We start from the raw sequence: 26830 nt of genomic DNA, 5'->3' as shown, positions 1-26830 counted from the left end.
GCTAATCGCAGCCTCAAGGCCACTGCAGATAGATAGATACTTTATTAATGGTAAATGGACTGCACCTGTATCGCTCCTTTCCCGTCTTCCAACCACTCAGAGTGCTTTTACATCACAAATCACATTCACCAATTCACACACTGGTGGCCGAGGCTGCCATACATGGTGCCACCTGCTACACACAGCGATGGAACAGCCATCAGGAGCAATTTGGGGTTCAGTGTCTTGGCCCAGGAGCCGGGGATCGAACTGCAGATCCTCTGGTTATTACGTAATGCATACAAAAACACAGATACACATATGGATCGTCCAAAATTGTTGCACATCTGAAAATAAAGTGAGCAAGATTTCTGTGTGTCACATACAGACTTGGTGTGCAGAGGCCTTCAGGCAGTGATGGAGAAATCTGTTTGTCGGGGCAGTTGAGGACAGAACACAGAGCCAGTCATTCATCCCCGAGGAGAAATTCTTTATTTTTGTTTTTGCTCTGAGTGCAGGAGTTAAGCCTGTCGAACCTCTCCCTTGCTTTTCTAGGAATCCTGTGAATGCTGTTAAAATTTGAGATGTTTGACAAGAAAATTAGGAAAATTCTCTGAGTCATACTTTGAGACATTATTTAACGTGTTTGACAGCAAAGAACATTTTTATTCACTGAAGTCACTGCAGCTCTCCGACTAAGTGATGGACCGCCATGGAAAAGTCATAAATTCAGTCCACAGCGTCGGCCCAGTTCCACACACCCTCTGGTTACATCAGACTGGGAGTCGCTGAATTACTTTGCTTCATTCTGCTGCTGATGATGAGCAGAGATCTGGTGTCTCCTTCGTATACATCGCATACACTCAAAATGAGGCCTGAAAGAGGGCGTACGACACTTCTCACAGTCAAGTCGTGATCTATTAAAACAGACGAGCACTTGTCACAGAAAATTGGTGACGCAGACGGCGAAGTGGAGCCTGATTGCAGAAATGGTTGAATATTTTTTGGGGCAAACCATTTTTGGCTTTTGCACATATATTTTTAGGATGGATGCTACACACTGTTTTATAAACGAGGCTCCTGATCTTTGGGAGAGACTCATCAGTTCATTATCGTCCAGACTGCTGGATGGAGTCACAGAGGAGCAGGCGCCATTTTGGCACCAACTGATTTAACATGAAGCAGTGCTCAGTGTCAGCAGCGTGATTTAGTTAGCGCTCGGTACCCGACCCCGATCACACAGGGACGTGACTCAAGATTAAAATTTTGATTGGCTTTTTAAATGTTTTTTAAAAGAGTGATACAATCAACTTTTTTCCCACGTCGTGTTAGCTCAAGCTAACAGCTAAAATCCTGGAATTATTCTTGTGCCACGGATTGACAATAAATAAATTTGCAACAATTTTGATAATCAGTGAATCACTTTAAGGCCATTAAAATCACAGCAGAAAGTGGCACAGCCAAAGTCAAATGTCCATCTTCACCATAAACAGGCAGTGCTACAGAGGCCTGGTGACGTAGAGACTCTTTTCCAGGGCGAATTAACACTGTTGGAGGTCCGTTGAGCTAACAGCTAGCTAGCCAGCAACTTGATGATGCTGGTCAGTGGCAACAGCTCTCTTTCTGTTTAGTACTGGATTGTTTGCATTTTGTTTCCTGTTCGGTTTATTATGGAAGTGGGGAAAAACTCTGTGTTTCAGCTAATTACCAGTTAACTACTGTTGACTGTCAAACCAGTTTTGCACCATCAACTCCCGTCTCATCCCTGTGTGTAAACCAGTTCATCCTCAGACAGAGGAGGTTAAATAAAGTTTAACAGTGAGTTCACCATTTTGTAGTGCTGTCTGATTGTATAGTGGGAATTACAGTGGATTAAAAGTATCCCACAATGCACCATGAAAAGTAGCGTACAACCGATGGTCACTCACCGAGCACTATATCCCATCATGCATTGCGCCGAGGGAACAGACGGACGAGGGGAGAGAGAGCAGCTGGATTCCAACCTGCTGTACATGTTTAACTTTGTCCTGTAACAAACTTTCAGTTTAACGTGTCGTCGTCGATCCTCAGGAGATAAAAATAAATCTGATCTTCTCTGACAGCTACTGTTCAGAGCAGGGCTAATAATGCTAGCTAATGTTAGCGAGACGGGTCACTGCTAGCTCTCAACTGACGGTGAAACAAACTTCAACACAACAAAGGTTCAACAGGAAATGACAGTTCAACAGAGCAGCATCACAACACAAACACACACACAGTACTTTGTCACGTTATATATTAATTTGGGGAAAATACACTCAGTATAATTTCATGTTTTTATAACAAATACAGAGTCAGCGAGTGTCTGAAAGTGTTTGAGCAGATGAGCTCACTGTACAGTCCTCTACATACAGCTCCCTACATAGTGAGTAGTGAGGAGTGAATGAGTGAATGTTTTGGGCACAACCTCAGACAGCTTCCTGCAGGTTGGACTCTCTGACTCTCTGTTGTTACTAAAGGTCACCATTGTTAAAGTGGTTCGACTTGGTCAACAGAATAGATTTACGTGTCTGACTTCATCAAATTTGAATTAGATGTGAAAGATTTACTTTGTCCCTGAAAGGAAATCCACTGATTGTTACCAGTCCTTAGAAATACAATGATTTTAACTGTGAAATGTAGACATTTTAAATGCTGAATAAGACCGAGTTTTCAAGGCTCTGAAAACAAATTTCTTTTGGCTGGGTAACTTGAATCCCACAAAGCATTACAGACGAACTAGATTCAGCAGGCAGTTATCAGCCTCCTCTTTCCCGAGGGCAAACAAAACGCTGAAAGTGAACTTACATGGGCAAGAACTCATCGGGTCAGTCAGTGTGTTTAGAGGATTAGATGAGGTGGGATGACATGAATCGGGGGCCTCAGACCTTTCCTCTTCATTTAAGGCTGTATTCAGTGCACGCTGCACATCTGGGCAGTTCATACAGAGTGCACAATGAACAGGAGTGCGTCGTCGACAGAGTGAATTCCTTACATGTTCACAACCTTTGAAGTCTGTCTTAAAACAATAGTCCGCGGCCCATAGAAACACTGGCACTGCTGTGGTTTGCTGTAATTGTTCCCCCTGTCCATCAACGTCTGACGTCCCTTTTTAATTCCCCCTCAGTGACCACCGTCCTCTTTGTCCAAAAATATTTAAAAGTTCATCTGTGGTCAAATGATGGAGGTGTCTTCCACAGTTAGGGTCTTTTTCTCTGCAGTGGGACGACAGAAACACAAAGTTGGTCTTTGAACCGACCCTCGGAGCCATTTATCAAGAAAAAAAGACAAATATTTGCCAGTTCCAGCTTGTTGAAATCGAGGAGTTGCTGCTTGTCTGATTGAAATTATTACTAATTGAAAAAGTTTTGGAGTGTTGTGTGAGAAATGTTCAGCAGTCTGAAGGTGTCAGCTCGTTGCTTCAGGGACCTGTACGAAGTCGTTTTCTGACATTTCAGTGACTCATTGAAAAGTTAATCACAGATCAGTGTTCATTTGTCGCCGCCCTGTTTGAGTGTGATTGTGAAATGAATGAACAGCTGTCCTCTTATCTGTGTCCGCCCATGGAGTTGTCTCAGGGTCTCAGTGGACAGCAGGACTGAGGACGTGTTTGGTCTCTCCCTGTTATGAGTGTGTGAATAAAGTGAATGTAGAGCAGGTAGCTGTTCAGACAGACTTCTCCGGGGAAATAAAGGAATAACACTGCACTTGTTTCCTGATAATGTGGCATCATAAATCCTTAGAAATGAGTTTTCATAGAGAGAGAGGACGGAGGGGAGGACGGAGGGGAGGACGGGGAGGTAAAGAGCAGTTACACCACTTAATACTCTCACATGAGGTCTTCTGGCTTTCTGTAAACATGTCTCTGTAAACAAAGACATTCTTCCTCCAACATGGATCTGTTTAGTTTCCACTTCATGTCAGAGCCGCTCGGTCTCTGTGGCCTCGATCAGAGCGGACCGAGGGAACAGATTCAACACTTCCTGTCAGACTGTTAAACAAACTGCTGCAGCTCAGTTATCCTCTGTCCTTTCATCTCTCCTTCACTACTCTCCTCCTCCTCGTTTCTTCTCCTCTTCATCCCTCAAACATTCAACAGGGAGTATTTTATTTATGTGACAAATTACTGCTGTGATTCTGTGAAACATGTTAATCACATATTTACCAGGAGGTGGTTACTGGCTGAGTTAGTCTGTGCTGCATCACACAGTGTGACCAGTGGACAGGGCTGATTCAGAACGTGACCACCATGTGTTTTGGCCATAACTCAAGAATTCATATGGTAATTATAGCTGCTGCGCAGCAGTGGGCGGGGCCAGGCAGTTTTAGGCAAAATTAGGCAATTCTGAGCAACACACACAATAAAACAAAGCACATCACAACATAGAAGTTACATCATATAATTATGGCATGCCCTTCAGATTGTGGATGAGTGGCTGAAGTGATCAGACTCATAATATACAAAGGAAAGAAAGTTATGCAGCAGTTATGAACAAACTGGCCTGATCTAGCTTAAAGCTAAACATTATCCATGGTGACAAAGATGAAAGCATTTTTTAAAATGTAAAAGCAGCTATTGGATAGACTCTGCATATTGACTGATAGCTAAGCCAAATACACAGGGAAACAGGGAGACGAGGGATAACAGGGAAAAGTGTTGATAAAGAGTGTTTGTCTCTCTGCACAGCTGCCTGGATCATAATTATTTTAACCTTGGTAGTCTCTAATCTACATAGCATGATGCCTGAACATAGGACTTTCACATTAGAATGTCCGTTCTGCCTTAGCTGAGGCTTGAAGTCACAATTTCTGAGACTGAGGTCCGTCTTCTATCTCACTGAGCTAACTGGCAAACAGAAATGTCACATGTAGCTTCACAGATTGACTAAGCCAGTCACCTGTGTGCAAGACAGCAGCTGTTAGTGTGTAAAGGCAGATTTCAAACAGCTGTCAAAAATTCAGTTATTAAGACAAAAATCCAAAAATACACAAACTGCATCTAGACAGCATGGAGATGTTGGTAATTTGTTTGTAACAATGATTGATTTGCTCCATAAGTGAAAAACTGATGTTTAAAATTGCCATTTTTACATTGACTCCAATTGTTCACATTAGAGCGAAATTCAAAATGCTGTAAAAAATTCAGTTTTTGAGATAAAATTCTGATGTTTTCCAAACATCATCTACCATGACTCTAGAATTTTGTCATTTTTTTTAATGAACATTGAAAATGTATTTAGCAAGAATTTGCATGTATATGTTTACAGTACCGTTTACAGTCAAACATTTTGATGCACTGTAGGCTCAGTTTTCGATAAATCAAAATTCTGTGTGGATCGTTTGTGTAGGACAGTCTGAAGATGCTCTGTAGCAAGTTTGGTGTCAACTGAGCAAAAATTGTTTAATAAGTTTTACAGTTTTTGAAAAAAAAAAACAGAGTGATGAACTTCATAATTTGCAATAGGTTTAAATGTACAAAGGTTTCCTCAGTATTGGGGCTACAGTTTGATGAAAGTTGCAAATCTGTAGCACTTTAGAGGCTTGCTGTAGCGCCACCATCAGGACTATTGGCCTGTTTTTGCAGCTGAGGCAATCTGGCATGGGACTGGACCTTTGTGCAAAGTTTGGTGATTTTTCGCGCATGGGAAGTATGATTTCCTTGGAAGAAGAAGAAGAAGAAGAAGAAGAAGAAGAACATGCAGGATAAACAATAATTATGACAACACTTAAAACAATAAGAATAATAAGGATAAAATAATAAAATGATGACATTTTATATCCAAAAGGTCAAAGATCAACTTCACTGTGACAGCATAATGTTCTGTATAAAACACTTTTCTAGCCATTAATGAATCATTATTGACATTTTGCTCATGGACTTTCCACGTCCACATATGGCGTCCAAGGTACCCTGGGTGTGTTGGTTGTTGACGTTCTGGGACGCCGTGTCAACTTCAGCCTGTTACATGCATTGTCTGTTTTCAAAATACACTTCTGTTTGCACAGGAAATGTACAGTTTGATACAGTCTCTTTCAAAATAAAAGCACTACATCGGTACAGCACCGCCCATTGACGTTTCCTTCAACAACAAACACATGTGGTTGCGTTCAGGAAAAAAGAACAGGGTTTGGCTTTAGAGTCTTACGAGACACAAACACTGCTCTCTCGGGTGAAAGTCGGTGGGTGCTGTATCCATCCAGCAACCCTCTCGCACACCCCACTTGCACTTTCGCTGCCTCAACCTTCGCCCCCCTGACACCCCTGGGTGCTGCTGAACTATCACGGCAACCAGACGTGTGTCATGCTGACGATACCTTTTGTCGTTGGTTTCTGACGCTGCAAGTCACTGCCCACGGACCGGATTTCGACAAACTGGGCTCTGCAGACATTTTAATGGGCAGGTGCTCAAGTGGAATAAAAGGGCATCTCTTCCACAATTTTTATTTTTGTTTGCACACATGAAGTGCTGGTGCAAAAAAAACCCAAAGTGTGTATGCAAAGTGCGTCCTGTTGGGAGGTTTCTGTCTGCCAGCACCAGAGGGGTTCTTGAGGCCTCAGCACATTTGTGCAAAGTAATGAGCAGGAGAAATGTCTGTGTGACATGTGAGGTGTCTAAATATCTTCACTACATTCGCCCACGTTCACTTTCTGCATTTATCATTTATTCAACAACAAAGAAAACACAGTTTGTAATCGTCTGTGTCAGTATGACGTGTGCACCCATTTCCTAATAAAGAGGCAAACTCCTGCTGAAGAAATGTGATTTAATTTACTTTAAGTTAAGTTAAGTTAAAAACCTTCACGTGGAGCCTATTTGTCGCTAGTTGTGCGTGGGCACTATAAATGTGTGACACATCAGAAGCTGTGATTGGCAGCCAGTGTGAGGGATGATAACATTTAAAAGGAGAAAGCCGTGAGTGGGACAATGGATGGCTTTATTGTACGGAGCAAATTACAACAAAGCAGCAGAGAAGACGACCTGCCACTGAAAGAAAAGAGATAAAACTGTCAGCAGACAGAATCATGAAGCTACCTGTCTGATTTTTGTTCTTATTTTCATTGTCTTATTTCGTGATTAGAGTGATAACACGTGTCATAGATGCTGTTGTGCACAGATACAGATGTGCTTTGAGATTTTGACCATGGGCACAAAAAAAGTCTGAAAACCACTGTGCTATAAAGTAAATAACCATCACAATCAACTTGCTCTCTTCCTCATCCTCATTCTTCTCTTTTTACTTATTTAAGTCGTCAAGTCTTTTAATTACTTTCTAAACACTCTAAATATTCCTGAAACATCTCATAGAGCAGACGCGTGCAGTCGCTGCGGCTCAGCGCTCTTCCTCTCCTCCTCTGCGCTCTGTGCACACAGCATGTTAGAGCACAATCAAACCACACGTTACATTTGTTTAAGTTAATTTTAACTGCTGTGGTGTGGAGGACGTGAACATTTTTTCAAATTGAGCTTTAGTTTGAAAAGATGCGTGGAAGTGAAGAAGCAATTCAGCGTTTGTCTGCGCTCACACCGAGCAGCTGCAGGGAGACTGTGTGATTTTACACCAGACTCTTCCGTGTTGTTAAACTTAATGGTGGGTTGTTATCGTACATATTATCATACGGAGGCTGGACAGTCAGAGGAGTCACCTCAGACAGACTTTAATAAGAACAACCTGAAAGTTTCCGCAACTCGTTACCCTCCAGATCCCTGAACAGCAGCAGAGTTACATAAAGACAGTTTAGAGAAGGGTTTTACCCAGCATGCCTCTGGCCTCATGAACACACTGATTAACCGTGTGTGTGTGTGTGTGTGTGTGTGTGTGTGTGTGTGTGAGTGTGTGAGTGTGTGTGTCGTCTGATGTGGTGACACAAGGCAGAAGTGGTCTGCTCAGAGAGAGGGAGGGATGGAGGGATGAACACAGAGAGGTGGTGTGTTGTGTTTGGGAAATGGGTCAAGAGGAAGTTGAGGGTGTGTTTTTAACTGTGTGTATTTGTGTGTGTGTGTGTGTGTGTGTGTGTGCGTGTGTGTGAGACGTTCCACAGCTGAGACCGTGTTGTCGGTCAGTGTGGGAATTTGCTCTTGTGTGTGTGTGTGTTGACGGTGCATAACTTAATTCCAGAGGGAAGCCAAAGCAACAGCGCCTCTGTTTCCTGTCCTAATTGCTTAAAATCCTACACAAATAAGCCTCCAACACACACACACACACACACACACACACACACACACACACACACACACAGTCATTTACTCATTTTAAACTCAGATGTTTAGAAAAGGACTGATGCAGTAAGTTTGTTTTGACAGAGCAGCTCATTTATCTTTTTCTCCGTACCTGAAAACACGTTTGTCATTTTTGGGTTTTTGTCTTCTTTTTTTCGTCTTCTGTCCCTGGATAAACTTTTTATGTCTCTGCACCGATGATAAATGTGGCCGCAGGCATTGTGTTTTCAGTCTGTCAGTCTGCATGTCTGTCCATTGCATTTTGGTGAACGTGACCTCTCGAGAACACCTCAAGGGTATATCCCAAAATATGGAAAAGGTCACTGTGACCTGAGCCCAGTCTCACTCCAAAGTTGTCAAATCCGGTGCTTGGGCAGTGACTTGTGGCGTCAGAAACCAACAACAAAGACATCCTTTAACATCAGCATGATATGCGGCCAGTTGCCATTACAGCTTAATGGCGCCCAGCAACATCAGGGGGAAATGCGGTGGGACAAGGACGAAAGTTAAGGTGGCGAAAGTCTGAGCGGGGTGGGCAGGAGGGGTGGTGGATAGGTCTAACAACCACTGACTTTTACTTGAGAGAGAAGTGTTCACGTCCCGTCAATTTGCGGCGTTTCACCGACGTAGTGCTTTTATTTTGAAAGAGACTGTGTCAAACTGTACATTTCCTGTGAAAACAGAAGTGTATTTTGAAAACAGACAATGCATGTAACAGGCTGAAGTTGACACGGCGTCCCAGAACGTCAACAACCAACACACCCAGGGTACCTTGGACGTCATATGTGGACGTGGAAAGCCCATGACCAAACGTGGACATGTGACGAGGTCGCAGTGAGGATGATGATGGTCTGTCTCATTTAGTAAACACAATATCTCAAGAAGACCTCACAGGGATTTTGTCAAATTTGACACAAATGTTCACATGGACTTAATTATGAACTGATTGGTTTTGGTGGTCAAAGGTCACTGTGAACTTGCGTTTATCTCATTTTCATGAAAACGATATCTTAAGAACGCCATGGGGGAATTTCTTCAAATTTGGCACAAATGTCCACCTTGACCAAAGAATAAACTTATTAGAATTTGATGCTCAAAAGTCAAGGTCACTGTGGCCTTGACTCCATCTCATTCTCATGAACGTGATATCTCAATCCCTCAAATTTGGCACGAACATCCACTTGGATTCAACAATGAACTTATGAGATTTTGGTGTTGTATTGCATTGTATTGTTGAATTAAGTTGTTTTTTTTTAACGTCATATCTCAGGAACAGAAGGGGAGACATTTCTTGAAACTGTGCTGATTGTATAGATCTTCTGTGTGTGAAGCATCCATGTTTTCACTGTTCGTGGAGGTCAACATCTGCACGGCGTTACATCTAGTTCATATTTTTTGTCATTTTATAGACCAGGTGATGACTCTATTAATCCAGACAGAATGACCTGCAGTGAAGATAATCCTTTAGCCCCGGCTGAGCATAAATGTTAAAAACTTGCACCACCTGCACGGCTGCCTTCATTATACATTCCCCAGAATCCAGTTGATCCCGGACAGACTCCTCTAATAGAGAACAGACTACAGCGGTTCATCTCCTGCTGCTTCTGTTTGCAGCCTCATGTCAGACAGACTAACAGAGTAGAATCTGCACACCTCTCCGTAAGCTCTCAGGGCTTCTCCTCCCGTAACCACCTCATGTTTTATCACCAAGTACAAACTGAGAGCTCAGATCAGGCTGCAGAGTCTCCTCATCTCTAATCAGAGCGCTAAATTTACTATGAGATGGTCAGCAAGCCTCCAGGGAGCACGTGGTGACACCTGGAGTCACGTTTGTCATGTAAATGCTAATGCTGCCAGCTATCATCATTACTTCAACACTGAAAATACAATTTTTGTGCAGCTGGAGAGAACCATCAACTGAAAGCAGCTTTTTTAAATTCTCAGTGTGTTGGGCCTTGTGATTAACCCTTTCACGCCACAGGATCAGATTTATTCTGTGCTGCTCCCAGTGAGCCCTGACAGTGTGACACTGAACCAACATGCATGGTGTAAAAGGACACTGGAAGCAGTGAAGCAGCTAAATGGAACTCAGCCGTCATTAATCTAGTTATTAACACCTGTGTTGCTGCTACAGTAACATGTCAGAGTGTGTGCCGTGGAGACGTTTGCTGACCTGAACATAAAGCCGTCACAGTCTCCACACCTGTGTAGCTAAAGCATTTGTCCACAGAAACACAGCTCACTGATGCATTCTGTGTTTAAGGCATGAGACTGTAAATCAGTGTGTGTGTGTGTGTGTGTGTGTGTGTGTGTGTGTGAGGAGAGAGTACAGTTGCGTGCAGGTTGTGTTTTAGTGAAACAGTTCTGTGAAGCTGTCGGTGTGTTCTGTGAAAAATCTGATTTCAGCTGTTTGAAGTGTGACTTCATGCTTTAAGCAGGAAACCTACGAGCTCACGTCACATCAACATCATCTGCAAACAGAGCAGAGGTCAGAGGTCACTGTGACTCTAACATCACTAAGTGGACAACAAGAAACCTGCCATGTGATCAGTTACACTTCATATTTTAACAACCATGACGGTGACTAGTTGTGACCAGAGGAAGTATTTGTCCGGATTGTCCGTCTGTCCCATTCTTGTGAACACGATATCTCAAGAACACTTCCAGGGAATTTCTTTAAATTTGGCACAAACGTCCACTTGGACTCAGCAATGAACTGATTAGAATGAACTTAGACTAATAAAAGTAGTCAAAGTCAAGGTCAGTGTGACCTTGTCTGTCTCATTGTCATGAACACAATATCTCAAGAACACCTTGAGGGAATTTCTTTCAATTTGGCACAAACGTCCACGTGGACAGAAGAAGAAACTGATTACAATTTTGTGTTCAAAGGTCAGTGTGACCTCACAAAACATGTTTTTGGCCATAACCTTTTCACACAAATGTCGAACAGGATAAAATAATGAAGGTCAAAAGGTAAAGGTCAACTTGACTGTGACATCATCATGTTTTAACATCATATGTTGCCTACAGGGTGGGAGGAACTGAACCACAAACACATCTCGAACTTGTGGGTTGGCACTAGTCTCGCGTGACCAGCCTCCCTTACTTCAGAATGGGAGTCTGGGGACATTTGTCTTTCGTTTTGTACTAGAAGTGGGCGGGGATATCCAGACCATGTGACGGCATCGCCATAGGTATGGCACGTGTGTTACATGCAACAGAGACGTACCAGAAACACAGAGAGCAGGTTACTGGTGCATAGTACTGTGATGTAGATTCGTAATGTAATCAGTCATGGCTCAGGCTACTACACCGAAGAAACGTGTGGATACTTGTCGAGTTTGTTCGGAGTCGTTCCTGTCATCGAAAAATAAGCACTGGATATTTTCTGTTGACAAATGTTGTCAGCTGTTGCTTGCAGTGCGCTAGCAGAGTTGTTTGTCTTATTTGATTTGAGATAACGCCCTGTCAAACTTAGTGCACGACCCAAATAGTGCACGCAGTGTGTGAGTGCACTATTAGAAGCATCAGATTTGAGACACAGCACCAGACTCCACTGACAAAAACAGTAATTTTACTTCACTGAACACAGGAGCTGCTGCTCTGCTGCTGCCTCCATCAGTGAGTTAGTTTAATATTGTGCGACTTTGGTGTTTTAAACCCCAAATAACCCAATAAACCCTAAAACCTTGAACACTGCTGCGACTCCAGAGGACAAAAGAATTCGATTTGAGTTCTTCAGATTCACAGATTGTTTGAAAGTTTCCTTTGGAGGCAGTGGAGAGAGAACATAATTTCTTTAAAACAATATTAAACTGCTGAGCCGACACAAATTATATCCAAACTGTTTTTCTTTAAAGGATGAAACTCACATTCTGATATTTTACGTTATATTTATAGTTTGTATCTCAGTCACAGTGTTTGTCTCTGGACGGTGCGTCCTGTCTCTGTCTCTGTATTCAAATGAAGCAGTGGGTCTTTGTCTCTGCACGAGGCTGCTGTTGTTTGACCGTCTCTTTTGGCACATGACGCATGACTCATGGTGTGTGTTTGTGTGTGTGTGGTGTCTCCTGGCGTAGAGGTCAGACAGAGAGCAGAGGGCGTCCCTGCCTCCAATCTGGACCTGCTGAGTGTGTCTGTCCTCCGTCTGCCTCATTTTAAACCAAATCTGCCAGAAACTATGGAGAGAAAATGCTCTGCTATAACTCCTGTTAATGACACGTGTGATTCTCTGCTGTCGCATGATTTGTTGAGAAAAGTGTTTTTAGGAAAGTTTATTCTTTAAGTCTGAATTAGGTGCAGCCCTGGCCTTCTGCCTTGTCTTGCCTCTTACTGATTCACAGCAGAGCGAGTTGTGGAAATGAAAGAGGCAGAGGAGAGGTCAGTGGAGGGTGAGCTGAGAGGAGAATGAACAATAACCTTCTGAAAATGTAATAGGACTCATGGAAATGCTTCAGATATTTCCTCTATCAGTCTGGCCTCACACAGAAATACATTATTTTCTCTGCCTACAAAAGATTTCCTCGTCTTTATGGTACAATGATTTTTAGGTTTGGACCAAACAAACACTGTGAAGGTGTCACGCCGGGCTCTGGGTCATTGTGACTTCATCTCTCACCATTTTTACAAACCAATCAGTCAGTTCATGGAGGAATAATCTGCAGGTTCATCCGTAATGAAAATAGTCATAAGTTAATGGTTCATAATAATAATAATAATAATAATAACCTTTACTTATATAGCACTTTTCAAAACATATGTTACAAAGTGTTTTACAGAACAATTAAAACATGAAGTACACAATTCCAATGCATGAAAACAATAAATGACAAAACTCAGATAAAATCAAAAAAGGCTTTCCAGTAAAAATGTGTTTTTAGAAGAGATTTAAAAGAAATCAATGAATCAGCCGACCTTATTTCCTCGGGCAATTTGTTCCACAGTTTTGGGGCCCGGACTGAAAATGTTCTCTCCCCCTTAGTTTTCAGTCTGGACTCTGGGACACATAAAAGGCCTTTGCCTGAGGAATGTAAAGTGCGAGTAGGAGCATATGGTGTTAAAAGGTCTAGGACCGAGACTGTTGAGACATTTGAAAGTGATCAATAAAGTCTTAAAATCAATTCTAAAACGTGCTGGCAGCCAATATAGAGATGCTAAAATAGGTGTACTGTGATCGTGTTTTTTAGTTCTGGTTAAAAGCCTCGCAGCAGAGTTCTGCACCATTTGTAGTCTGTCCAGGGATTTCTGACGTGGACAGGTCAAAAAAGGCTGTCACAAAAATCGAGCCATGATGAAATAAAAGCATGCAAAATGGTCTCAGTGTCTTTAACAGTTAAAAAGGAACATATCTTTGAAATATTTCTGAGCTGATAAAAACGTGATTGCACTAATTTTGTGGTGTGATATTCGAAGGTAAGATTACTGTCAAACCAGATGCCGCGGTTCCTTGCAGTGGGCTTGATGTATTCACTAGGGACCCAATAGACGGCATCAGTTGATCCTGACTGTGAACCAGTCACGCAAATGACCGATTTCATACGCGCTCATGCTACGCCGCTATTTCTCATGCTGTCAGGAATAATCGGTGTTGGGCAGCAGCTCACTACAAGGTGCAACCTTACGAATTTAACAGCATTCTCAGTAGCGTGGTGGTGACGTCACTACTTTCTGAATCAAATAGCTTTTCAGTCGTGAAGTTAATTGATTGACCAGGTAGCGCAGTAGCGTCCATAAAAGTTACAAGCTCTTTGTTCCCAGGAAGATCTCTGGAATGCAGCAAACCATTTTCCTGATAAAAGTAAGGATAGTAAAACTGAGAATAAGTGATGTGACTGACGCCGGCGCCACACTGAGGCACGTTGACGACAGAGTTGCCGCTTGTCCCATATTGAAAAATAAAATGTACTGTCCCTCACTGAGTCAGTACGGGATGCAGTTTGTCCTGTATTTCTGTGGAAAGACTTTAACGAGACATAATGGAGAAATATTAAATCAAGAGGAGAATGTCACAGGATGGCTGGTCTGTCACTCAGCGTCATCATTGCCATGGTTACAGAGACTCCGCTCAGGACCACTGTTAGCCCGCTGCCTGACTGATAAAGTTTTCTGAGGGTCCCTTTACGCCCGGATATTAAACTTATGGAGCTTATGGATTCATAAAGCCTCACGTGCACTTATATCTCTCTGTCGTTGTGGAGCTGGACGCACATGCACGAGCTTTGTCTACTCTCACACAGTGAGACACAAACTTTCACACCTGCTGTTGTAATAAATCCGTCTGATCAAAGCTTGTAAACAAACGAGGATTCATCTGTTTTTGTTTCAGTAAACTGAATCTGTCGCCTCCTCTCAAACTGAATCCATCTCTCCTGGTTGTTTAAACTTTATCCTCCATCATCGTCTTCAGTCTTATTTGTGGTTTAAAGCTAAAAGCTTGTTGCTGTTGTTGTTATAGCTATCATCATGAGATAAGTGCAGTATAATTGCGGAGCGAGCGGTGCGGTCGCTCCCTAAAGCCCTCGTGATGAATATTTATTGTCTTTTACGCTTTTCAAGCTACTTCCTGATGATGGAAGGAAACATTGTGCAGACTGATGCTTCGCCATCTGGATGTTTAGATGTTGGATGTTAGATGCTGGAACATATGGACACACACACAGTAAAAAAAACAAATGAACACACACACACACACACACACTTACACACACACACAGGCGGACGAGTCGGGCTGTGCTATCCAGAAGCATATGGTTCTTTGAGATAGAGTGGAGACAGACTGGCCCATTCTGTTGGAAGCACCGAGGGCCTCAACACTGTCAGAAGTGCTGCCAAACAAACTTCACCACACACACACACACACACACACACACACAGTCTCGCCTCACTAGCTGCTCTGCTGCTTGTTTCAATGCGAAGTGAAAGGCGACATTCATTTGTGTTTGTGTAGCAGAGGAGAGAAGCGTCTGACTTTAACTCTGTGGAAACAACTGCTGGAAAGTAACCAAGTACATTTACTCAAGTACTGTACAGAAGTACAAATATAAAGTACTCTTACTTAACTTTTTGTGCTTCTATATACTTTAACTCTCCTCAGAGATGTCAGCAGTTAACTGTTTATCAGTTGCAGTTGGTTAGTTTTGGAGTCTGGTTGGAGCTAGTTTTCTAGACCACCGCTCATTTCCACGTCAAGTTAGTGGAGTGGGTGCCCCTATTATCATGTTTCAACCAGCAGCAGATTTTGATCATTTTGATCCCTCCTATGTTAATCACTTATTGATGCTGTTTTTGAAGTATGAATAAGTCAATAAGTAATTTATTCCATTGAAATATCATTGATGTATTATAGAAAAGTGATTTATCTTTTTACAAATGACAAAAGGCACATCTGCCTCATTTTCACTGTGGTATCATGATACTACTCAGAACTGTGATACTTTCACTGGTATTGTAGTGTAGGGGGTGGGGAGTGGCTGGGGGGCTCGCGGCGGGCGCTGAAAAATTTCCCTTATTTTCAAATCCAAAACTTGACAGGTATGACAAAACCATAGAGACTCAACACCGCTGAACTCCCATGGCGAGCAGCGTCTCGTCTCCCCCGGTCTATTACACCTACTGCACAACGTAAAGGATAGAAGAAGAGAGAAACGACGCTGATGGCGAGAGAGCCGTGAACTCAGATTTATCTGAGCAGCATTTATGGAAATTAATTATAGATCTTTATTTCCTGATGGTCTGAATAAATCATTAATATTGTTGCTTTTTAGAATTGAAGTCACTACGAGGGTTTGAAAAGTCATTAAATCTAGTGGTTGCACCACTGCAACTCATTGAACAGTTACTGCTCGTAACACTGTCCAGACCAACACAGCTGCCCTAGAAACATCATGTCCACCCTTTGGTCTCCCCCCTGGTCACCCCAGTGAGTAAGTGGTTCAATTTTGAGCCCCAAAACCCCTTTAGCATCACAGTTAGCAGTTAGCTCTGTTAACACCATTAGCAGTGTCAGCACCAACATAGGTAACAGTGCTAATGCGGGATTTGGGGCCTCAAAATGAAGCTGATTACTCATCATGGCTGCCTTGTGGAGACCAGAGGGTGGCTACTATGTTTCCACGGCAATGCTACCTGGTTACTAGATTTCATCACCAAATGTGGGCACAGCTGGCTAGCTCCCACCAGACCCTGGTGATGCACTGTGCAGAGCGGCTAAGGCTACCGTTAGCTAAGCAGTGGAGATGGAAGGTGGGCAGTGGGCGCTTTGTTTCCATGTGTTAACACAGCTAACCATCTGTCCATCTGTCAGCAAAACCAAAAGAAAATAAAAGTCAAAACATTTACATCAAAACATTGAAATGGACGGAGCTTTGAAATGCGGCGCTAAAGCTCACTGAGTCAGTGAAGCGCCGGACTAAAAGGAAGGACATTTGTTATTTCACCAGCTGACGTCAGAAAGATGCTGGACTCTTACATCAGACAAACGTTAAATTTTGATAGAATAAAAATCAGGTTGACGATATTTTAAATGTCTAACGATGTTGGAATTTTACGTCATGTGTTTTTAGCATGATGATGTTCTTCAACCGTACGACTACATGTTTTTATTCTACGTCCAGATGGTGTAGGCATGGGGCGTTCGGAAGACGTTGGATTTTGGTTACTTAACAACACAACTTAAAACCAACAAACTCTCAGCTTCATCTGACATCAGTTTGAAGTTGGCAGTAGATGTTCTGACATTGAATTTTGGTTACTCAACGTCACAACCTAATCAACCAAATATCAACGTTTGAGGATGTTGTTGGCAGCTGGGTCACGATAAATGACGTCCCTGACTGAACTCCATCTGAGAGGCAAACACTGTACTTCTTACGGCGCTCCGTGTGTCTGACAGCTTCAGTCCTCGTCCTGCAGTAAAGATGTGAATCCTTAAATTAAAGCTACCTGTGCAGATGTATGTCTGCGGGCTTATTCAGCAACACTCCGCTGCTCTTTGTTCATTAAAGCCTCCCAGTGTCTGTAGCTTTTTGTCTGTTTGGTTGTCTCATTATGAAGATTACTGCCTAAATTGATTTCTCTTTATCGCCTCAGTTAAAAAGTTCCTTTATTTCAGAGCCTGTGAGCATTAATGTTATCATCATGAGAGAAAACTGAAGCTCTCGTCTCGTATTATCACAAATTAAAGTGCCTTTAGTTGAATTTGTGCCGTGATGAAGGCAGCTCCAGCTTTTTGTTATTATTCCAGGCAGTAATATGATTTTCTCTCTGATAGATAATACACGATTCCTGCCAGTTTGTGTGAATTAATTATTACGTTTAATTAACATTGCCATCACAGTTCTGTGAATACTTTGATCCACTGCAGCAGGTTCTGGAGCTCATTACAAGAGTTTGGACTGATATTCACAGTGTTCACCTCCAGTGCAGCGACTGTTGTTTCAAAGTAAAAGCTCCCAAACAAATATGAGAGTGGAACATTTCCCCCTTATGTTACTTTATAAATGAACATTTATTATCATTGCTGCTGAACAGTTTAAAGCTTCATTCAGGATGACGACACTCAAAGTTGAACTTGAAAGCTGTGAAGCTTTATATATCTGAAAAGTTTTCTATTTCCGCTTCAAAATGTTGGTTAAAAACGTTGATGCCAGAATGGATGGGGCGACTCAGGATGTAAAGCTGGTCTTACTTTAATGAGAAGATCGTCGGTTCGATCCCTGGCTCCTCCAGTCCCCACGTTGAAGTATCCACGGATGTTCCATCGGTGTGCGAACTTGAGTAAATGGTTACTGAGTAGCAGGTAACATCATGTATGACAGCCTCGGCCACCAGTGTGTGAATGTGTGTATGAATGGGTGAATGTGACTCATCCAGTCCATTTACCATTTACAAGTCTGCCTGTCCGGAGGGTAGGGGCACGAAGTCCAAGGCTCCACATCCAGGGGTGTGTGGACACTGGAGGAAAGCCGATAGACCCTGGTCGCCGATGTCCCACCCTCCCTCTGGCTCTGCTAGCGGAAGAGCAGGTCACAGCCCTTGACCTCCTAACGGATGGACTTGTTCTTCTCGGCCGTTCACTTTAGCACTAATTCAAGTCAAAACATCAACAGATGGCAACGTTTTTCATCAACATTTTAAAGTGGAAACAGACGACTTTTCAGCTAGCTAACACTAGCTAACTCTTGTCAATCATAAGGCTGGGGTGTTGTCGTACAGTTTCCATGGCAGCAGATCGCTCTGTGTTCCTATTGGTCAAAGTGACGGCTCTGAGAAATCGTGGATGACAAGAAGAAAATTAAACATGCTAGACTTTATGTTAGAATGTCATGAGGCGTCCCAGCTGTGGCGTCAGTTGTTGTCTATTATGACACACTACATGAGTTGAAACGATGGATTATGGCACGAGACACTCATTGACGTTCACGATCTGAGCTGACACTGTACAGCGTCAGGCTGTAATCAGGCAGATATCTTGTTGTATGAACCTGGCGTTGGCCTGTTAGCTGATGCGTGGAGCAGGTTGGGGTGTTGTCATTGGGAAAAACGCTCGTTCGTATGGTGTCCAGTTAAGATGAGGTGTGACAGTGTCAATATGCTGATGTTAGCAGTTAATATTAACGACATTTAATTAGCAGCAAACAAAGGGAAGTTGTGACCTGATGGTGGCGCCAGAGGAAAGTCAGAGGAGTCATGAGGCCTCAGTGACCTCTGAGAACTGAAGATGAAGTTTTTGATTATTTATCCAGACAAAACTTGACACTTCATAAATATAGTAGTTGATAATGAAACTAAAAGTTAATGTCTGTCTGATATTGTTTCAGCACGAGCCAACGACCCAGAGCGTTCATGTATTTTCTTTTATTTTACTCACTTAATGTTAACCAGTTTATATTTATGACACTTACTGTGCAGCTATTTTGATAATCTAATAATCATTTTTAGTTATTTTTTAACATTTACTGGTGTCATGTTCCTTAAATGTGAGACTTTAGTGCTTTTCTTTCTCAGACATGATGATAAACTGATCAGCTTTAGATTATTGGACCGTTGGGTGGATAAAACAAACCATTTAAAGGGAAACTAGATAGCAATACATGTTTCACTATTTCCTGACTGCTGATTAACAAAATCATTAATTGATAGACCAAGAAAATATTTGGCAAATTAACTGATAATCAAAATAATTACTAGTTCACATTTCTTTTGTGTGCACATTTGACTTCTGCACCTGATAATCTTCATCATTTATATTTGGTTTGCACTCTTTCCCTCTTTGTTTAGCAGCTGCTGCACAACAGCTTTCCCTGAGGATAAGTAAAGTTTTATCTTATCTTAAATGCTCACATTTATGTAGATGCATTAACGATCAGCCCGTCTCCATCATGATGTCCGTTACTCGTAACTTGACTTGATTGCAGAAGAAAAGAGTCACTGAACCTGCAACAAGAACTTTAATCTGTGACTTAAATACCCACTTTACATATTTATCACTTTAAATATCCCGTTAAAATCACTTCACAGCATTTTGATATTAAATCCAAAGCCGTAAATGTTTTTATAGACACTTCAGAAATCATCATTATTTTTTTACAGGCAGACTCCTGGTTGTATTTCAGAGCCCCACCCTGTTAACACCACACACACACACACACACACACACACACACACACTGTGTCAGCCAGCCCGACACACAGAGCTGACAAATGTCTTTTTAAACTCATGTACGTTTTTAGTGACAATATAAAAACCATCCGCCCCCTCTGTGTTAAACTTCAGTGACTGTGGGAAAACTCAGAGAAGAAGAAAGCAGATGGACTCAGAACTGTTAAACGTGTGAAAAGCAACAAGTTGTGCAATAAAATATGTGCTACGGTGGCCCCCGAGGGTCACAGCCAGATTTCTCTTTGTGTTTTCCCTCACAACTTATTTTGAGTTCTCTTGCAATACATTTTTCACTCCCTGGCAACATCATCGTGTTGTCTCAGGCGCCCTGGCGTGAAGTTACACATTTCAGCTGTGGACGGACGGCCCAGCTTGTTTAAGTTTACTCTCACTAATAATTATATAACACTGTTTATTGATCAGCTGATCATACTGGGTACAGACATGTGGCTCAGAGGGAACAGAAGAAGGAACATATTTTGGGAGCCTCGCCGTGACCCCTGGGGGACTCCGTACATTCCCTCTCAGAGCTGTCACCTGGTTTTGACCTGTAATCCGAGTGCAACCCTCGAGTCGTTCCTTCAGGATTCAGCACAACTAATTACAACTAAGTACTTGTAATTAATGCCACTTTATACTTCTACTGCAGCATATTTTGGAAGCCAGTATTTTACTTTCCAGTGCACTAAACTTTTATTTGATATTAGTTGGTTTTGCAGATATAAATCCTCTTATATATTATCTATTAGTGTAGATTAAGAAACCAGCAGCTTATCCAGTATTATAATACATATAATTCTTAAACGGGTCATGGTGCATAATTAGAACTTTTACCTTTGGCACTGTAAATACATTTTGTGCTAATACTTCTGTACTTTTATTTTGAAAGTTTGAATGCAGGATGTTTACATGTACCAGAGTATTTGTACTAACTGTCTCTAGCCCCTTTTACACTGCCAGATTTTCTGTGAATGTTGGGTCATTTTGCCAGCAAGCTGCGAGCGTTTAGACACACAGCGCCGGATTAGCGAGTTGATCGGAGGTGCCCAATTTTCCGGCTCGTAGGGTAGACATATTGGTGGAACCCTTTTAGTTTAAACAGACAGAGGCGGCCTTCTGCAACGGGAGGAGCTGTTGATGACTTGTGGGAGGAGCTGTTGATGACGCTGCACATGCGAGCCACTGGCGGTGGATAAACAGGAAACAGCTGATAGCAGGAATTAGCGAGCAGCTAGTAGCAAGAGGGAAACACAAACCTGACAGACACTGTAAAGATGAGCAACTGGGGAGACAAGGAATTGTGCGCCCTCCTTGTCCTCGCAAACGAAGAGGCCATTAACCGTCAGATGACGGGGACGGTGAAGAACGGGCCGACTTACGAGAGAATCACCGAAGGACTGACCAGCCGCGGCTTCCCTCCCACGTCACTGTTTACGTCACACGCTGAGCTACACGTTTTGTTACTTGCTCACGCCCCCCATTGCCCCGAAAAAGGCACATTCTGTATAAACAAAAGTAGGTAGGCGGCATTTTGCTGCACTCCCTGATTTTGTTTTTATACTGCCAATGCTGAAAGAAGACTGACTGGGCTTTCCTGCAAATTTGCACAACTCCTGTTTAAAAAGAGCTACTGATTACTTCCTGTGTCACTAACCCAAACTGGTTTTTAATAACCTGTGTCATGTTTTGTGTTTCAGGAGAGTGAGGCGTTTGATGTCATCAGAGATCAACAGGTGTGAACACTGATCAGGTGAGAGAGAGTCACAGCGACTTTTATACTGAAATCTAACTTCCACCTCTGAAAACAAACAAAATACTTTTTCCTTTGAAAGTATTTTCGCCTCGTCCATCTTCCTTCTCTTCGACTCTTTTCACACAGTATTCAGATCATTTTCCGTCCTCCCCTCCCCCGCTGTCATTAGAAACCATTGTGGGTTCCCATGAACGCCATTGGCTGTTTATTTTGGCAGCTGCAGCTTCTTCTGTGGTTTTGTGTGTGTATATGTGTGTATATGTGTGTGTGTGTGTGTGTGTGTGTGTGTGTGTGTGTGTGGGTTTAGGGGTTAATTGGAGGCTTCAGGCCGTTTTTTAAGTGATGAATTGTTGGTGAGACCCTGCTGCCCCTCGTACACACACTCTGCTCACATATCAGCCAATTACTGACACTCTACTCACACACACACACACACACACACACACACACACACACACACCTCTCCGTGTCTTATTATACTGCTCCTCTCCTTCTGTTTGAACTCCATGAAGCTGTGATACACAAACACAATGTTGTTCTGAAGCTGTGGTACGATGATGACAGTGGGCTCAAACACACGCTGCACGGAGACAGAAGAACTTTGCGACCTGTTTTATCCAAGAAAATATGTTCTTACTGCGTGGTCTAACACACACACACACACACACACACACACACACACACACACAGATGGAGACTATAACTCATGTAGAATGAGGAGTTATGAAGTGTTGTTGATGTCAGCCCTTTTTTCATTGTGTGTTTATTGAGGCTTTGTCACCAGATGATGGGCGTGGTCACAGTTTGGTGTGTTTGTGTCGTGACCACACCCAGCTGAGACGGCGCTCTGTGCACAGTCAGTGCCACGGTGCATTGCTGCTGGGAAAAACCAGCATGCGTATACCGGTGGTTATCAGGGTGAACTGCATCATTAGACTTTAGGAAGGTGAAATATTCCATCGTCTCTCTGTGTCAGTCTGTGTCTCCTCCCTACATTGGGGTCTGTCAACGCAGCACAGGTGCAGCAGTTTGTGGAGTTTAAGTTGAGGCGTGGTTTGGATAATTGATCAGTCGATCTGTTCAGAGCTGATCAGATGGATGGATGAGAGGAGCGGCTGCTGCAGAGGCCAGTGAAGGCAACATGTTATGCCTCCGTGCCAGCAAGAGCCGTGGCTGTCCCATTCTTGTCAACACATTGTCTCAAGAACACGTCAAGGGAATTTCTTTAGTTTTGGCACAAATGTCCACTAGTACTCAGCGATGAACTGATAAGTTTTAGTTGCTCATTGGTCAAAGGTCAAGGTCACTTTGACCTTGTCTGTCTCATTCTTGTGAAAACAATATCAAACAATAATATAATATAATAATAATATCAATACAATATCTTGAACGCTTGAGAGACTTTCTCCAAATTTGGCACAAAGGTTGACTTGGACTCAAGGATGAATTGATTAGATTTTGGTGGTCAAAGGTCAAGGTCATTGTGACCTTGCATCTGTCTCATTCTCATTCACAAGATATCTTAAAAACACCTTTAGGGACTTTCTTAAAATTTGGCACAAACGTCCACTTGGACTGAAGAGTAAGCTGATTAGAATTTGGTGGTCAAAGGTCAGTGTGACCTCACAAAACATGTTTTTGTCCATAACTGAATAATTCATTCACTAATTCTGACCAAACTTGACCCAAATGTCTAACAGGATCAGATAATGAAGGTCAAAGGTCAGCTTGACTGTGACATTTGGTCAGATACTGAATTGGTGACTCTAATCTTGAAACTGTGCTGATTGTATAGATCTTCTGTGTGTGAAGCATCCATGTTTTCACTGACATGGATGGAGACTGTCAGAGACACTGGACTGGTGGGCGGAGTCATACAACCACAGGGTGGGCTGGTGGGCGGAGTCATACAACCACAGGGTGGACTGGTGGGCGGAGTCATACAACCACAGGATGGACTGGTGGGCGGAGTCATACAACCACAGGGTGGACTGGTGGGCGGAGTCATACAACCACAGGCTGGACTGGTGGGCGGAGTCATACAACCACAGGGTGGACTGGTGGGCGGAGTCATACAACCACAGGGTGGTAACTCTGATTAGAACCAGGATAATAATCAGTAGTTTCACTGTCACTGTGTTCTGCTGCTCCGTCTGTGTTCAGAGTAGCTCTGCTGCTCCGACAGTCCAGCTCCAAAACTATAGAATCAAAATGTGGCGGCAGATGTTGATAATGTGGTCGGCCGCCACAAATAAATGAACGTGTGCAAATCCCTCAACCCTGCAGAGTTTGTCAGGTTTAGGAGATGTTACGACGTCGTTGCTTTTCAGCGCAGGAGTCCGTCATGTGTCCTCCCATGTTAGCCTCAGCCAGCTGCACTGTAAAGATGTATGTACAGTATCTGTTGTGTCTTTTTCCCTTTTTTGATTTCAGACGTTTAAGGTTTTTACATCAGTGTGTACTTCTGACGTCAAACTGCTGTAACACTGCGTCCACCTTCAGTCTTTGGTTCAGGTTTCTGCCACACACAGGAAGACAGAGTTTGAACAAACAGATTACCTACTGTGGTAATGGTTGTAACACCTCAGTGTGTGTCGCTGCCTGCAGACGGGCTGCAGGGTTATTTTGCCCATTTAAGGCTTTTCTGTCTCAGTAAACAGAGTTTATTGTCTGAGAGTTTTTTCACTGCACAGAATCAATCTCGTTCTTTTAGCGAGTAAACATTGAATATTTAGAGACCAGCTGAAGTTTAAACATGTTATTTAGTAAAATCAGCACTTGGAGTCAGAATGTGTGTCTGTGGCTCTTCACACACTCCAACTGGACCCAGATGAAACCCCCCAGTGTGACCAGTGGATCTAACTGGTCTCTGTGATCTGCCTCTGTCTGCCAGCTCACATAAAAGCGTATCACTGCTGTGTGTGTGTGTGTGTGTGTGTGTGTGTGTGTGTGTGTGTGTGTGTGTGTGTGTGTGTGTGTGTGTGTGTGTGTGTGTGTGTGTTTCCTCCACTTCCCCTCCTCTCTTCCATCCATCACTGCTTCCCTCCATGTTCTTAGTTCTCCTCCTCCGTCGAGTGTTTTAATAGTTCCTCTTGTTCCCATAAACGGCTTCATTTTCTCAGCCTTCCCAGGAGCTTGTACCTTGTCACTCTCAAATCTTATGAAAGCAAATACAGCGGCCTGTATGTGTGTGGGAGTGTTTTTAAGATCTCACTCTCTCAGGGTCAGATCATTCATCCCTCGCTCATATTAAAGGTGTACCGACTGCGTCTGAGAAGTCTCGCTCAGCTCAGTCTGATTCCTGTTTCCACGGTTGGATTTGCTTTTTATTGTCAGCAGCTTCAGCGTGTTTTTCCCTTGAACAAATAATTCAGACTGCAGTCCTATAAACTCAGAGATGTTCTTTTGTCCACGTTCAACCCTCAACCTCAATGTAATTACAAGTCTCCACCAGAAATCTGAAATCTGATCTGAAAACTAAACCCAAAAAATTAAATATAACTCAGCAGGGCTGTACTCTGGAGGTTTGAGACTTGGACTTGAGTCAACACTCGACTGGGACCTGACTGCTCTGCGACTGGGCTCTGGAAAGACTTAAATCAACTTGAGACTGAAAAGTGAAACATTCAGATCTTAAGTTTTGACCACAGACTTTACACAGAGACACACGCCTCGAGTACTTGGTCTCAGCTATATCAGAACGCCTCAGGGACACGGAAGACTTGCAACTGACTTGCATTTTGCATGTGAAGTCTTGTGACTTGAACCTCAACCCCTGAAGGATGTGGAACTTGATGTGAGACTTGTTTTAGCAAGACCTGAGACTTGACATGTTTCAATTGGTTTGAGACTTGCTTTGACAGACATGATATTTGACTTGTCCCCACTGACTTGGGACTTGACTTAAGATTTTAGATGTTTAGCCCAGGCTTGGACTTCTTGTAATTCACTTGGGAATAGCTTTCTAAGACTTGATATTACATTTGGACTTGGTTGAATTAAGACTTGTCTGAAATGACTCGGGACTTGATTTCACAATTATTTTGTCAAAACTCAACTCAGACTTAAGTTACCAAAATGAGGACATGACACTCGCTTGGGACCTGACTGCTCTACGACTCCATAAAGACTTGATTTGACTTGAGACTTCAAGTGAAAACATTCAGGTCTCAAGTTCTGACCTGAAACAGCACTATGCAGAGACGCACACCTCGAGTGTTTAACTAGACAAAAGCATTAAAAAAAACTTGGTCTCAGCTATATCATCAGCTATTTCATCTCACGGACACGAAAGACTTGCAACTGACTTGCATTTTGCTTATGAAGACTTGTGACTCGACCCACAAAGCCCAGAGGATGTGGAACTTGATGTAGGACTTGTTTTAGCAAAACCTGAGACTTGACATGTTTTGATTCGTTTAAGACTTGCCTCGACTTAATATTTGACTTGTCCCCACTGACTTGGGACTTGACACGAGACTAAACAAGTTTAGCTCAGACTTGGACTTCTTTTGTTTAACTTGGGAATTGCTTTGATGAGACTTGATATTTCGTTTGGACTTGTCTTAACTAACTCGGGGCTTGATTTCAGAATTGCTTTGCAAAGTCTCGAGTCAGACGTAGGCCACAAATATACCTGGATTTAAGACTAGGGAAATGACCTGACACTTGTTTTTGACTTGATAATTTCCCCAAGTTCTCTGTAGTCACTCTCAGATGTGATCAGTTGATGAATGTGAGGAAAAATCTTATTTTTTCTGCATTTATCTGGTTTCACAAGTTTTTATCAGCTTTATTAACTAGAGGCGACTGCACAGACACTCGGAGATGAACTCAAGTCTGTTCTTTAAATATTGAACTTGGGAACAAACTCGAGTTCTCGGGTCCAGAAAACATCGACAGCGACTCTCTGAGAGCTTCAGACAGAGTCAGAGACTGATTCATCACAGGTTCTTCATTTCAACTCGAACCTCAACATGTCTGTGTGTGTGTGTGTGTGTGTGTGTGTGTGTGTGTGTGTGTGTGTGTGTGTGTGTGTGTGTGTGTGTGTGTGTGTGTGTGTGTGTGTGTGTGTGTGTGTGTGTGTGTGTGTGTGTGTGTGTCTGTGTGTGTGTGTGTGTGTGTGTGTGTGTGTGTGTGTGGCTGTTGTGTTTGGATTTTGTCCCAGAAATGTTTCACTGCATGAAATGTGAGGTGTGTG

General features: G+C 42.8%; 1 protein-coding gene across 1 annotated transcript in view; it reads left to right on the top strand.

Annotated features, from left to right (window-relative positions):
- LOC125883246 (plexin-B2-like) overlaps positions 1-26830 on the top strand; it is a 259257-nt gene that overhangs the window by 96929 nt on the left and 135498 nt on the right. The window contains exon 3 of the mRNA XM_049567498.1: positions 21575-21627. The gene's annotated coding sequence lies outside the window, so the exon portion shown is untranslated. The remainder of the gene's footprint in view (positions 1-21574; positions 21628-26830) is intronic.

Source organism: Epinephelus fuscoguttatus, linkage group LG22 (genome assembly GCF_011397635.1).
Source record: "Epinephelus fuscoguttatus linkage group LG22, E.fuscoguttatus.final_Chr_v1".
Classification (NCBI taxonomy): Eukaryota; Metazoa; Chordata; class Actinopteri; order Perciformes; family Serranidae; genus Epinephelus; species Epinephelus fuscoguttatus.
The sequence above is the reverse complement of the archived record's forward strand: the minus strand, read 5'-3'. Positions and strand labels throughout refer to the sequence as shown.